At 36.4% G+C, this 13,810-nt stretch overlaps 1 protein-coding gene across 1 annotated transcript in view; it reads right to left on the bottom strand.

Annotated features, from left to right (window-relative positions):
- RIMS1 (regulating synaptic membrane exocytosis 1) overlaps positions 1-13,810 on the bottom strand; it is a 303,454-nt gene that overhangs the window by 141,384 nt on the left and 148,260 nt on the right. The gene's annotated exons all lie outside the window — the stretch shown is intronic.

Here is a 13,810-nt window from a genome sequence, read left to right as displayed (position 1 = left end):
AATACACAAATACATATATTCACATACTTCTGAAGAAGAGGTTACAGATTGGCATAGCACCAATTGTGAAATATTTCAAAACAACTGAAAAAATCAGGAAGTTAAGAACCTCTGGTGAAAAAGACATGTAGCTCCTTAAAAGAATGTCTTTACATTAAATTACACATTCTTAAACACACATCAAACTTGTTAGAGCTCATAAAGTTCCTTTCCTTTCAGACATATTCCATTTACATTCCTAGCCAGGTAACAAAATATTTAAAAAGCACCAAAGCAGAAATTAGGTTGTCATATCAACAGAGTAATATGCTGAAGCTAAGAAGTTTGGTCTTTTATATCATGCTGTTGTTGTTCCACAGTTTTCAATTCAAACCTTGATCCAAGCTAATCAATTCAAAGTGAAAGTGAAGTAACTTGGCATCTGTCTGAATAACACCATGTAAAAGAACACACTGGGAGCAGGCTGTGGTGTGCCTCCCACTGGCATCCCAGAATAAGGGCTTGACCACATTATTTCTAAAGGCCCTCTAGGGGAGTTTTACAGAACATCACCCACCATTTTGCAGCAGAACAGAAGACAGAAGAGCATCTCTGCACAACTAAGTGACAGGAACCCCTTCAAGCACACAGGTCTGAAAAAGCCAGCAAAGAAACACCCTGCTATTTATTGCTTTTGTAACCAGCATTTCAAGTTCCACTTGTTCAGCACTGTGCAGCCACTGATGTTTCATTTCCCCTTCTTCCACCCGTGATTTACTCTATTGTTCTTGACTCCTCTGAGGAAGATGATTGTGCCAGTGGAAGTGGAAAGAGACAAAATGAACACTCACTCTAGAAAACCTAGGCTGGGTCTTCAGTTCATTGGTGCAGTGGTTGAGATCTCTGCTATCCAACCTTCATGATTCAGGAACTTTACTATGCATTTATCTCAGTTACCTTATGTACTAAAAAAAGTCAACTACTCTTCAGATCATTTTGATAACTGGGCTTGACTGAGGAGGATCTACTGACAATCAAGAGAGAACATCACTGCAAATCTAACAGTGCAGCCACTGACAGGTTTAGAGATTTCTGAACTACCTCTGACATCATAGGGTCATTAATTGACCTCTGTGTGTAAAGAGATTTTGTGGAGTATTTTTCTTCATAAGGGCAGTAAGTAACATATTAACTTACAATATCTAGAAAAGATCTGCTGAATAACTTTTTTTTAGACCAAAAGGTCATCTTAAACAAACCCTAATTCAAGCAATTTGCTCAGCTATCCAATTGCTAACCAAAGCCAGATGTTTTCAGTTAAATGGTGATGCAATCTGCAGGCACTGACTTTTCAATTTACTGATCAATGGCATAAAAATATTATTTTTGTCCCCAATTTTAACCACTGTTTCTAGTTATGTTACTGTCTCCACAGAGCCAGATTTCCCCCAGCTCCCACACCCCACAGTACAGTGGAAGTGGAAAACCCATATTCGAAGTCCCCTCCCTGCCTGATGCAGGGTAAGCTGGGTTGAAGGGCTGGCATGCCAGCACCACTTTTAATAGCCATACTCAAGTACAGGCTTGAACTGACAGAACCAAATTACTGCAATCCATTCAGCCTGTAGGAGGAGGCTGCAGGCATCCACCTGCACTTGAGTTTTCCTGCCAAAAGAGAAGTCAAGCAAAACACATTCCATTCAAACACAGCCTATATCAAAAATAGGAGAACCAACCCAAGGTCACAATGTCATTAAAGCTTATTTAATTCAGTCACATAATCTTACTAAAATTCCTTAAAACAACTTTTTTTTCCCGCCTTCAAAAACTCTCTACCCCCATTACAAAGTAAAAACCAAAAGACTACACATGCTCTGAACTAATTTCTGTATAGGCTGTGATTAAAAGATCATACAGCCATGGATGATAGACAATTGTGTGTTGCTATTTTATTCTGTTTCTGTCTTTCATGATAATTTTGACAATTTAACTCACATTCTTTCCTTTTCTTTTCCCTACTACCTAAATGGATGTAGATATGATTTAATTTCTGAATCCTTCTACAGTTCAGATTCCTCCCTTTAGTTCTAAAAAATGTCAGGTTTAAACCTATAAGTGTAGAAGAAAAGATTATAGGTCACCTGACCCCAATAAGTCACAGTTGTACTAATTACCAACGAAGAGGAACAGCCTTGCCCTTAATGGGTCACTGCAGTGACTAATAAAGGTAAGTGTGATAAAAGGGGTGGGCTGGCTGCTCAGGAGTAAGCTTGGAGGTAGAGAAGTCCTGAGGAAGAAGGAATGATCCAGAGAGACACAAAGAACAAAACAAGGAAGGGAGTTGCTGCAGTGAAAGATCTGCTGTGGGGTCAGTCTGTGTCTGATGGAGCCAGAGCTGCTGCTGGAGCCTGCAGCCACAGCTGGGCTGGTGAAAGCTGCTCAGAGTCTGCAAACCAACACAGCCCAGCAGGAAACAGCCACAGTCAGAGTCTGCAGCTGGGCCCTATGGGGGGAGCTTGCTGTAGTCAGTCAGGATGGCAAAGCTGGAAAGAAGAATAAACTGGGACCCTTTTTGTGTTGTTGAATGAGAGTTTGTGTCTTGGCTCATTTCTACCCCTAGTGAGAGGTCTGTTGCAACATAAACCTAGAAATTAAAACTGCAGTGCTATATGTACTGGCCATTTTAGGCAGCATTTTCTATTACTTTAAAATGTCGTATACCAGCCACCAAAACAAAATAATTACTAAAATCATACCTCTAAATGCAGGGTTTAATGGTGACCACATTGTTTAAGCATTGTTAGAAAATTCATTCCTAAGCCTTATTTTCCAGGCTGAAGCAAGATTAGGTCCACAACAGCACAAGTAACTGATGTTATGATGGCAACATGCCTGCAATTAATATCAATATTTGTTGCTGCAGCTTTAAGGGAAATGATGCTGATATATTAGAGTTTTTAAGGATGTACTTGAAGAGAAGCCAAAATGTAAATGGTGCATTTGTTTAAGAAAAAAATAACTGCTCTCTGGAAAAATTACTACCTTCCTAAGTATTTCAGTGGCTTGTAGAAATAGTAATTCCTGAAGACTTTCTTAGTAGTGATATTTAAAACTTGGTAACAGGAACAGGTTAACCAAATTGTTTTATAACTGATTTCAGAGCAATCTTTCTGTTGGGAAAAGACCCAGCAGCGGACAACTGGATTTATTCCCAAACATTCAGTTCCAGTTCCATTCATAGGGGACTGTTTTGCAATTCCCCAGATATTGTCTGCTTAAAGATAGTGACAGCTCCCCTACTGGCAAACCCATAATGCCTCTCCCATGGGAGAGAACTGAACCTACCTGGATACACTGATAAGGTTCAGCATGTTACACAAAAATTGGCAGAAACAGCAAACACCAGAATGTTTTGAAAACCTATATGTATTTAAAATTGTATTTTTGAGTTCCTCTGTACGGTACTATTTTATCTGTAAGTACAAGTTACTTTTATACTATATTTTAAATAAAATCCAAGCCTGTAGAGAATACAAAATATTTTGGCATACCACGTATTTTGATATAAATTTACACTTATTTGCTGTGGTAGCACTCTGGAGCATAACAGGCAAGACCTGGCATTACATTTCTGAATTACCCAGGGTTTTGCAGAGTTGAAAGAAACGTAGCTATCACCAGCCCTCAGCTCATGGCACTGGTTAGCATTCACTGCCAGAGCAGAAGTCTTGGCTCATCAAAGCTTTTTAATCTCTGTGCAAAGAGGATGTGGGTTAAAGAGAGTCTCCTGGGGAGCACTGCTTTGCACAGCATGAACTTTGTGCTCTGCAAAGCCCAGAACTGACAGGCCACCAGTGCCAGGATCTGAAATTCCCACCTTGCCAACGATCTTTAATGAAGAACATTCTGACTTTCAAAGGCAAATAATAAAACAAAAAGATGAGGTATTTTATATTCACACATAGCTCCATTCTCTACCTCTGGGATAATGCCCTGTTCACTACATATCATGATCCCTGAAGTATTTAACTGGAACAGGATCACTGGAGTGCCTTCTAATAGCACACATACATTCTATTTCATATAAACATATATATTAATGAACTTTTACACCTCAGAAAAATCTTGTCTTAGTAAAGCTGTGAAATGACAGCAAAAAAAAAAAAATTCTTTCTTATACGTTATTGTATATTTTATTTTTGTTCCTGCACCCACTTACCTGCAGCATTCCTGAAGCAGATAATGTGGTCTCATTAAAGAAGTGTTTCTTATGCACTAGAAAATGAGGTTGCAAGGATACTTTGGGTAAGTAGGAAGAGAATATACAGCTTCACCAAGATTTCTTAAGCACAACATAAAGAGTCATGTGTAAATGTGTAACTCTGAACCTCCCAGATTTTGAAAATCTGGCTCATGATTCTCGAACAAGAGTCCTTTTTCCTTGTAATGTTTTGTGTTTTTTTCCCTGAGGGTAGGACTCAATTCAAGAAATGAATACTTGCTTCCATGGAGCTATTTGTGTCAGTGTAATTTCCATATGCAGACTATGTCCCATACATCATTGGTAACACTAAAGCTAAAGGACAACATAAATCTGCTTATGGAAAAAAATGCACATGCAGATAAGATCTGAAAAGGGTTTTTAAGTTTAACTGGTTCAAGTAGTAAAGTGTGACTGCATTTCCAGATTCTCTCTGTGCTGAGAGACTGTCTTGCACAGAGGCTGATAAAAAAAGTGAGATTTGACTGCTCCATCTAGTGGCTCATTAAGCAAAATTTTAATGATTTAAGAACATGTGGCCTTATGCTTTGAAAAGGGCTATAGCTGAAGTTTTTGTTTTCTCTGAGCAACAGGATGAAATAAATTCTTAAAGCCTAATTATTTTAATGGCATAGCATAAAAATGTAGAAGTATTTATCTGCTTTTAGAATGTAACCATATTAAACTTTGATGTAATTTTATATTTTTAGGGTTTTTTTCTATTTATTAGCTGATTTATGCTCTTTAGTTAATAAACTTTATTAAAACCAGGAACGTTTTACAAATGGTTCCTTTGAATTTATAGCAAGTTACATTTTTATTTGAGTTTACATTTCCAGTGAAAAGGTACCTATGTTTTCACTAAAACAATAAAATTAATAACAAGCTAACCATTAAAACTTGTTACTACAATAAGTAAATTTCAAAGCTCATGTCTGATTCAGCAAATGACATCTATTCTGTGACTGACAACTCCTAAGCAGATCTAGAGCACCCACAGAATTTTAGAAGAAAAAAGAAGTGTGTCCTAAAGTCTACACAAAACTATTTCATGAAAATTACAAAAAATACTGAGAACTTGGGTTCTTTAGAAAACTAGTAAAATAACATGACAAGTTGCTTTAAATAGAACTTTTTTTCCCCACCAATCATTTTGACACTAGCTAACTACAATTGAAGCTCATATTACAGAGGAAAGAATTACAAAATTGAGGACTAGGTTAAAAAAACTGGAACTTTCAACTCTATAAATGGGTACATGTTGCTGCATGTCTGAAAACATTTTGTCTTGAATTACACATACCTGAGAGGTAGTCAAAGAATGTAAAATAGAGGGAGAGTGACTTTTTACACAGGCAGATAATGGTAGGACAAGGAGGAATAGTTTCCAACTAGAAGAGATTTAGATGAGATGTGAAAAATTCTTTACTCAGAGATAATGAGGCACAGGAACAGGTTGCCCAGAGAAGCTGTAGATGCCCTTGAGGTGTTCAAGGGCAGATTGGATGGGATATTGAGCAATCTGGTCTAGTGGGTGGATCCCTGCCCATGGCAGATGATCTTTAAGCTTCCTTCCAACCCAAGCCACTCTATGAATATATGTGATGAGGAACTCATGCATAAGAGAGAGGTGTTTTTAAGATGTTAGACATGTACAAAGGCAGAGAGTTAAAGAGCTGGAATACCTAAAAAAGTGAAAAATTCAGCTCATAGCATCTAGAGCAGCTGGGTATCTGGAGAGGGAGGGGTGAACTGACTGACAGCATGTTGGACCAGCAGCATGTAGGTCCTGGCAGTCTACTACCTGCCTTTTTTAGTCAATTAATAATCACTGTTGCATGTTACACTTTGCACATGTTGTGCTTGCAGACTCTATTCTCACAGCAAACTTATGCAGGAAAGACAAAAACACCTATCAAACTGAAAATAGAACTGTAAGACTCTGCCCTGTCCTTATGTATCTTCAAGCTGAATGGCAAAACAAAACCCCTGTCTCCCTGTGAATTAAAACCTTAGAAGAGTCTTTTTCTAGGACCAGAAACCAAAAATGATCCATTATCAGAATCATTGTATTAAGATCTTGAAAAGGCAGAGGGGACGTGTAAAAAATGAAAAGAGCAGAAAGTTCCAATGCACACAAATATTATTGTATTTTTAGCAGTGGTTCCATCAGTAAAACAAATTAACAAAATAAAACTCCACAATGCCATTTGAAAAAGGCCCACAAAAACAAACTGAAAAGACACCAACCCAAAGGATGAAAAAGGCTATAAAGTCTGAAAAAATGAAAGAAAGAGATTCACAATAGTTGTAAGCATAGTAATATACATAGTATATACACATGAATCACTTTGATACCTGATAAAAAAACAAGCAGGCAAATAAAAGGGTAATTTAGCTGATTAGCAGCAAATTAGTATGCAGTGAAAACAGGCATCTAGGCTCACGGAGGCAACCTGCAGCTATCTATGAGAGAATGCAAGCATGTCAGAGGTCACTAGAACATAACCTAAAATTTTGCTGGATACTGATAAATGGACCAAAAAGGCACTTTACCAATAATACATCCTTGCACTAAATAAGCATTCTAATTTATTATCATCAAGGCAAATTGGAGTCTCAGTCATGTACTGAAATCTCAGAAAATTAGGCAATGTACAATCATTAAAAGAAAATTTGGATTCCACTGAACTTGCAATTCAAATGCAAGGCAATAAAACAGCAGACAAATAAATAAGGAACAAGTGACTACAACTTACACCATTGTGTTAGCCAGTGCCAAATGGGCTGTCATTCACACTGTGCCTTTAGAGTAATCCCTGGAACAGTTGTACCCTGGTCCAGCTAGCACTCTGTTTACTATTAGGCAGGACATAGGCCAAGAATAAACCCTAACAGACAGCTTCCATGCACCCTTCTCTTGAGGAGTTCAAAAATGTGCCTCAATTCATTACTTGGCCAAAAAAGTCAAAGAATGGCCCTTTCATTTACTAGTCAGTAAATACCACAAATGAGATGGGCATGTTTGAAACCACAACACTTGTTGTGCTTGGCACCACAATTGAGAAATGGAGATAAATCAGCTTAAAAGATTTAAAAGTGTAGTTTGGGAGTCCCTGATTTTGAAGCCCACATGTTGTACAGGAGAAGGAAGGAACAAAGAAACCATCAGAAGAATAAAAAAACACATGAGCAAATATGGAAAAACAATTTTCAGAGGGACATTCAAAATGGACAGGAACAGGATGAAACCATGCATATTTATCCAAAGGAAAGACATGATCTCATAATTAACCTTCTTTCTGACACAATCAAATTTCTCCTAGAGCTATTCATCAGTATACTGATTTTAGACAACTTATATAGACCAGTCTATCTAGTCAAAGTAATGCTTGAAGAAAGAAAATGGAATGGCTCCTGTAATTGTGTTATTGTACACTAAAAATATATGGAAAGGTGTATATGTAATGTAAGGTATATATAATATATAGAAATTATATATATAGGTATATATATAAAAAGGTATATATAATATATTAAAATATAAGGAAAACATCAGAAAAATATTAGCGCCAAGTACTAACCAATAATACTCAGTACCTCACAGTATAACCCTACATTTGGATTCAATAGGATAATCAGAATGAATACACTAAGGAAAGGACACAGAATGAACATCTTCAGAAAATAAGAGAATCAGATGCTTGTTTGTTCCTAGTTAACTCTATAATTAACTAAAACCAAAATTAATAACAGTGCATGTATTATTCTGGATGCAAATAATTAATTTACTTTTTTCTTTCATTAGCTTTCATTTTTCACCCAAAGTGGGACAGATTTCCCATACAGGTAGAAAAATGCAAAGATTTGGATTTCAGTTCCAAGACCTAAACTCATCCTTCAATACACTGCACAGACTATCCAGTTATGCAGCTTTACCAAACTCAGTTTGGCTCATCCTTCACATTTTATATTTTTCTCTAAGTTCTCAGATCAAACAAGTAACAGTAAATGCTGAGTAGCAATTCACGTAACTTTTATGGAATACAAAAAATGCATGCATGCATATAAAAAATACTAAATAGCAGAAGTGTAGGAAAGAACCAACCTCTGGCTAGTACACCATGCCATGTATTAAGTTACTGAGTTTTAAGTCCAGTTAACTTCATAACAGTACTTTGAAAAGTACTGCTCAGCAACTAAAATAAGAGCAAGCTTTTCAAAAGCCTTTTCATCTCCCTCTTAGACCCTTAAAAAATACTCCATGACCCAGAGCTCACACTCACATTCTCATGCCTGCTACCTGCAATGGCTTCTGTATGGAAAAAACTTGACTGCTGAACATTCTTGTGAATTGATCTTTCATGGAGAAGCCTATAGAACTCCTGAGTTTCTCTATAAGTCAAACACTCTCATAGCTCCTGAAAGTAAAAGTACCCTGATGTTAAACATTAAGTGTCTTTGAATGTAAGACTCCAGTTCATCCATGCTTCATTATCTGTCCTTCTGTAATTAAAATAATCATCTTACTATTAGAAAAATTACTGTTAGGACAAATTTGTTGCTTTTTCATTAATTAGATGTGCAGAAGAAATGTAAGAAACATCTAATAAAACCATGAACTTGTGAAAAATCAAGCAACCCAAAAGACAGGGCATATTAATAGTAATGAAACATAAGGTCTTGCCAACTGTGATAGATATGAAAGAAAGACTTAGTTTGTGACATCACCTTCGTAAGTCAAAAGGTGCATTTCTTGTTTCCTCTTCAAAAATCAGATTAGTATTTAAATTTGTAATGGAAATGGCTTACAGGCTGACAAAAAAAAAAAAAAAAAAAAAAAAAAAAAAAAAGAATAAGGTACAGATAGGGGTATGTGAATTTAACTCAGATACTGCCACAGGAACAGCAGCAGCATTTCTAACATACAACAATCCCAGTGCAGGCTCTGAAGAAACTGATTTTTATTTCCAGGAATCCTCCATTTCAGCTGAATAAGAAATTACGATTATAATTTTCCTTAACTTTGCTTATCTGTGCTCAGGGTTTCTGGCAGCAAGCTTCAACTTTCCTAGCAGTAACTCAGCCTTTCAGGGCAAGAGGGAGCACTCACTCAACCTCTCACCCTCCAGCCACTTCTGTCTGTTTTCTTCTTTCCCCTCTGCTTCTTTCCTAAACTATTAAAGTACAATCCGTTCCACCTTTCCTGGTTTATCATGTTTTACAGATCTTGGTGATATTTTGCTGTTTCCTCTGAACTCCCTCCAGCATTCTCACAACCTTCTAAAGGTAAACTAGAAAAAGAGCTGTATTAGGATTTTAAAGCAAAATTCCACCATATATCTTCCATGACATCCTCATTTATATGGTTACATATTTCACTGAAATGCAGGATATCTTGGAAACAATTTGACTCTTTTCCCCACTCATGTTCAGCTCATCTCATTTGTATATGCATGTACTTTAAATACTTTCATATACACAAACCAGACTTTTTACTGTGTGCCTCTAATCTAACAAGCACTTATTTACAGCTCCACAAGCACTCTAAATAATTTCAGCTGCTCAAAAACACTGAATACTGATAGCATTGAATAATGTTAGCAATGAGCAAACTTCTGAAACTAGAGTAATTTTAAATTATATTTCCATTAAAATCTGACTTGGATGTAGGTCTAAATTACTGCACAAGGACTAGAAGATAAATTTGAACTAATTTCTAAAAAACAGCAGTCTTCCTAGGAAGGGTAGTTTATTTTACACTAATTTAAATCTCAGCCGCACTTTTAAACAAATTCTGCTCCAGTTTTAAAACTCCATGCCCAACTCTCCAAACAAACAGATGTTAAAATATGCTAGCAGATGTTACAGTACAATTTGATGTGCTTACACTCAAGACTGAAAATACCTCAGTAAAAAAGTTTAGCTAAAAACATTTCAAACCAGCCTCCTCTTCTCTACATCCCTTTCCTGATGTTTTCTTTTGGTTCCTTTACAGGCCCTACTGCACGTGTGTGGTTTTTCTCTCAGTCCCCAAGCTACCATGTCAACAATGCTTACAGAGCATGGAACAAATCGTTGGGGCAAGGATATAATTTATTCTCTCTTTCCCCTGGGAGCACCCCAAGCACAAGTACCCAAAAGGATCCTCAAAACACCAGAAAAGGATGGAGGAAGGGGCCAGATCCTTTCCTCCTGGAGCTGAGCCGGCCCTGACACATTTGTCAGCAAACCACAGCATCCCTTTCTGCTCCTTACCTCCACATCCTCTCCTCCTGCTCACAACCCCCTGCATTACACCTGAGAATAAACCAAGAAAACAGAAAGATCCCTGCCACAGGGTTTTTTAACCAGAAATTAACATCATAAGAATGAAATTCAACTAAATTGGGTCACCCTGTTCCTCACAGGACCATGAGAAAGGCATTATGAATGAAAAGATCACATCTTCACTGGAAGAAAACATAAAGCCATTTCAGGAGTTTATTTTTTAAAGAAGGTACCAATTTTATCATGCTCTCCTTACTCCCAAATAAATCCATTAGCAAGTATACCAAGTGAGTTTTACTTAGGTTTTCAACATTTTACTACCAATCTGTGAGTATTAGCCGTGATTTCAAGCCTAAAGTAAATTCTGGAGTATCTCTTGCATCCATCAATAGATATAACAACTTTTATACAACCTCATCTGGACACAAATCTATTAGTTCTATATAAATTGCTATTTTTCAACTTCAATTTCTCAAACTTATGCCAAATGCAGTTTGCATTCTTCACTGGATGGCAGAAGACAGAAACTATTACTTTTAAAAGGAGGTCTGGATTTAATTTTTAATAGTCTGGTTTATGCCATTCTAGCTTGTCTTTGAAGCAAGTATGAATGCAATTTATGCCTTCTACAAGGATTCCTTTCATATCATCAGGACTTCACTGGAAACTCATTCTACCTATTGTTAAACTATTAGAGATTTAAAAAAAAAAGGAGTTCTACAGAATCTATTAATAATAATTATCAGAAATGTGTAGCATCCTGTAAAGGGTGTAGATAATTTCATAAGAATTTGAGATGACACTCAACAATTTTTTGGACACTGCAAAGAGCTCTTTCTCTAGATCTATTCCAACATGGAAACAATTTGACATAAATCTTTGGATTCTCCATCAAAGGAGTAAAAGGCCACTGGACTGCAAAAGGCATTTATTTTTTGGAAAGTATCTCCCAGTGTTTGTGCATAATTATTTGAATAATTTTGAAGAAATACATATTAAATGGCTACAGTAAATAGCTGGGCATGTAATAGCTATATTATGCTGGTTTTGTGAAGGCTTTTTGGGCTCAGAAGAAAGGGTAATGCAATATTAATCTGTTTCTAGGAAATGCAAATACTTGCACAGTATCTGCTTTATATGACATTTTTGGCTATTGATTTTCAATACAGTCTTCTCTGCTCTACCTGTATCTTTCTCTGGGGCATCATTTGCTTTTCAACATCTCTGTAAAGTGTTTCTCACAGAAACTTCTATTGTATTTGCTCAACATAGAACTGAAAATAATAAATCTTTATTACTTAGTTGCAGATCATTTCATATTGGCACTCACCAAATGCAAACATTAATTTTAAGATCTTGGGGTGTTTTTATTCAAACTTTCTAGCTCCATCTATATTACTTTGGCACCAGGTTTCTGACTGAGCTGACATTTAGATAAGAGAGGATGGATTCCAGACCCTCCAGGGCTTACAAAGTAAAGCTCTATAACTTTGAACCTGTTCAGTATCTCTCCCAAGTTACAAGCAAAGAACTGAAGAAATTCTGGTGAAATTCTGCTTGTAACAATGCTGTTAAATTGCAAAGAATGAGACTATGACCAGGGTTATAATAGCAGCATTTTTAAATTATTTATATATATATATATATATATATATATTTCTTTAAAACTAAATCCTTTTACTGTAGCATATATTCTTTTAGAGTACCAGGGGATTTCTAAAATATTTTCTTAGGTAATAAAATATTCTGCCTTTCCATTTATTTTTATGAAATACACCAGAGTATTTCAAGTACTCATGAAAATGTAACTGTAAAAAATAATTCTATACTTTACTATCAAAATGCTTCTGCTTTCTCATTTGTATACACATTTCCTATCTCTTTTTTATAGGCTATACATCCCCATCTTCAAAGGCTTTCCATTTACAATTCTTGTTATGGAAAAGTCATATCAAAAATCAGGCAAAAAATGGCTAAATATCATAGCTATTAAATTAACAAATATACCTCTGTAATTAATGCATTGAATAACCCTCCATACACACACACACACACACACACACACACACACAAAATTTATGCTGACAATTAGATACAAAGGAATGCTCAACATTGGAAATCACATATGTGGAGGTCAGTGGTCAGACAGGTCCCTAACATCCTCCTATCAATAATTTTTATTCAAATACAGTGAGGCAGCACTCTGATATGATACAAACCAAGGTCTCCACTCTGTAAAGGGGGACCCTCAACAGGAGTCTAGCAGGTAACCAAGAACTTGATTCAGTCATTGAGAACATAAGCTTTTACAACATTTGAAATTCTCTGGAATTCATAACACTGAAGGAAAATAAATCCAAGCCTTAATGTTTTAACAATAAACTGGGAAATTGGTCAAAAGGTGAGATTGGTGTCATGAGCCTGAAAGAAACTACTGAAAGATTTTATTTATGAAAGACTATTAAAACATAAACTATATCCACACAATTATATCAGTACCAGTAACCTTCAGCCTGGACTTGACCGGCATAGCAACATTTCAGTTTATAAGAATAACCTACACTGATTATGGGAAATTCTGTTTACTTGATAAGCAACCTCAGACTGATAAACATAATGAAAGCAAAAGGCAAAGATGGAGAAGAAATGCTATATTACTGACTTCTACTACCAACAGATGGAGTCAGGGAAAAAGGCACAAATCCAAATGTCAGCTTAAAACATTGCCACAAAATAAGGGAAAGAGATGTGTTGTCATAGACAACAGTTGAGACTGGAAGGTATCTCTGTAAGCCCCTAGTTGAAACACCCTTCCCCAAAAGATGTGTCAGCAGAGCAGATTGCTCAGGGCCTTCTCCATCTGGGTTTTAAACAAGGATGGAGAGTGTACAAATCTCTGTGTGATACATTCCAATATTTGACAAAATTCAGTCAAACAAGTGAGATTTTTTCATGTTTGAGTGGAATCCGGAATAAAATTTCAGAGTATGATCACCATTCTTCCTTAAAAATGAGCAAAAAAGCAAGTTTCCATATTTTTAATGGAAAAGCTCATGCTTAGAAAGTTAAAACAGGCAGTTATTCAGATGGGATAGGAGAGAAATCTGCTATCTTTGCTATGTATTCCTGGAGCTTTAGGTGATGATAGGAGACCACAACATCAGATAAAGACAGATAGACAGGTTAGCATATATGAATCACAGACATGTCAGGAAACAGTGCCAGGAACTAAAAGGCAATGCAGACAAGCCTTTGGCATTTTCAGTATGAATACCAGCAGGAAACTTTCAAGGTACAAAC

Source organism: Oenanthe melanoleuca, chromosome 3 (genome assembly GCF_029582105.1).
Source record: "Oenanthe melanoleuca isolate GR-GAL-2019-014 chromosome 3, OMel1.0, whole genome shotgun sequence".
Taxonomy (NCBI): Eukaryota; Metazoa; Chordata; class Aves; order Passeriformes; family Muscicapidae; genus Oenanthe; species Oenanthe melanoleuca.
The sequence above is the reverse complement of the archived record's forward strand: the minus strand, read 5'-3'. Positions and strand labels throughout refer to the sequence as shown.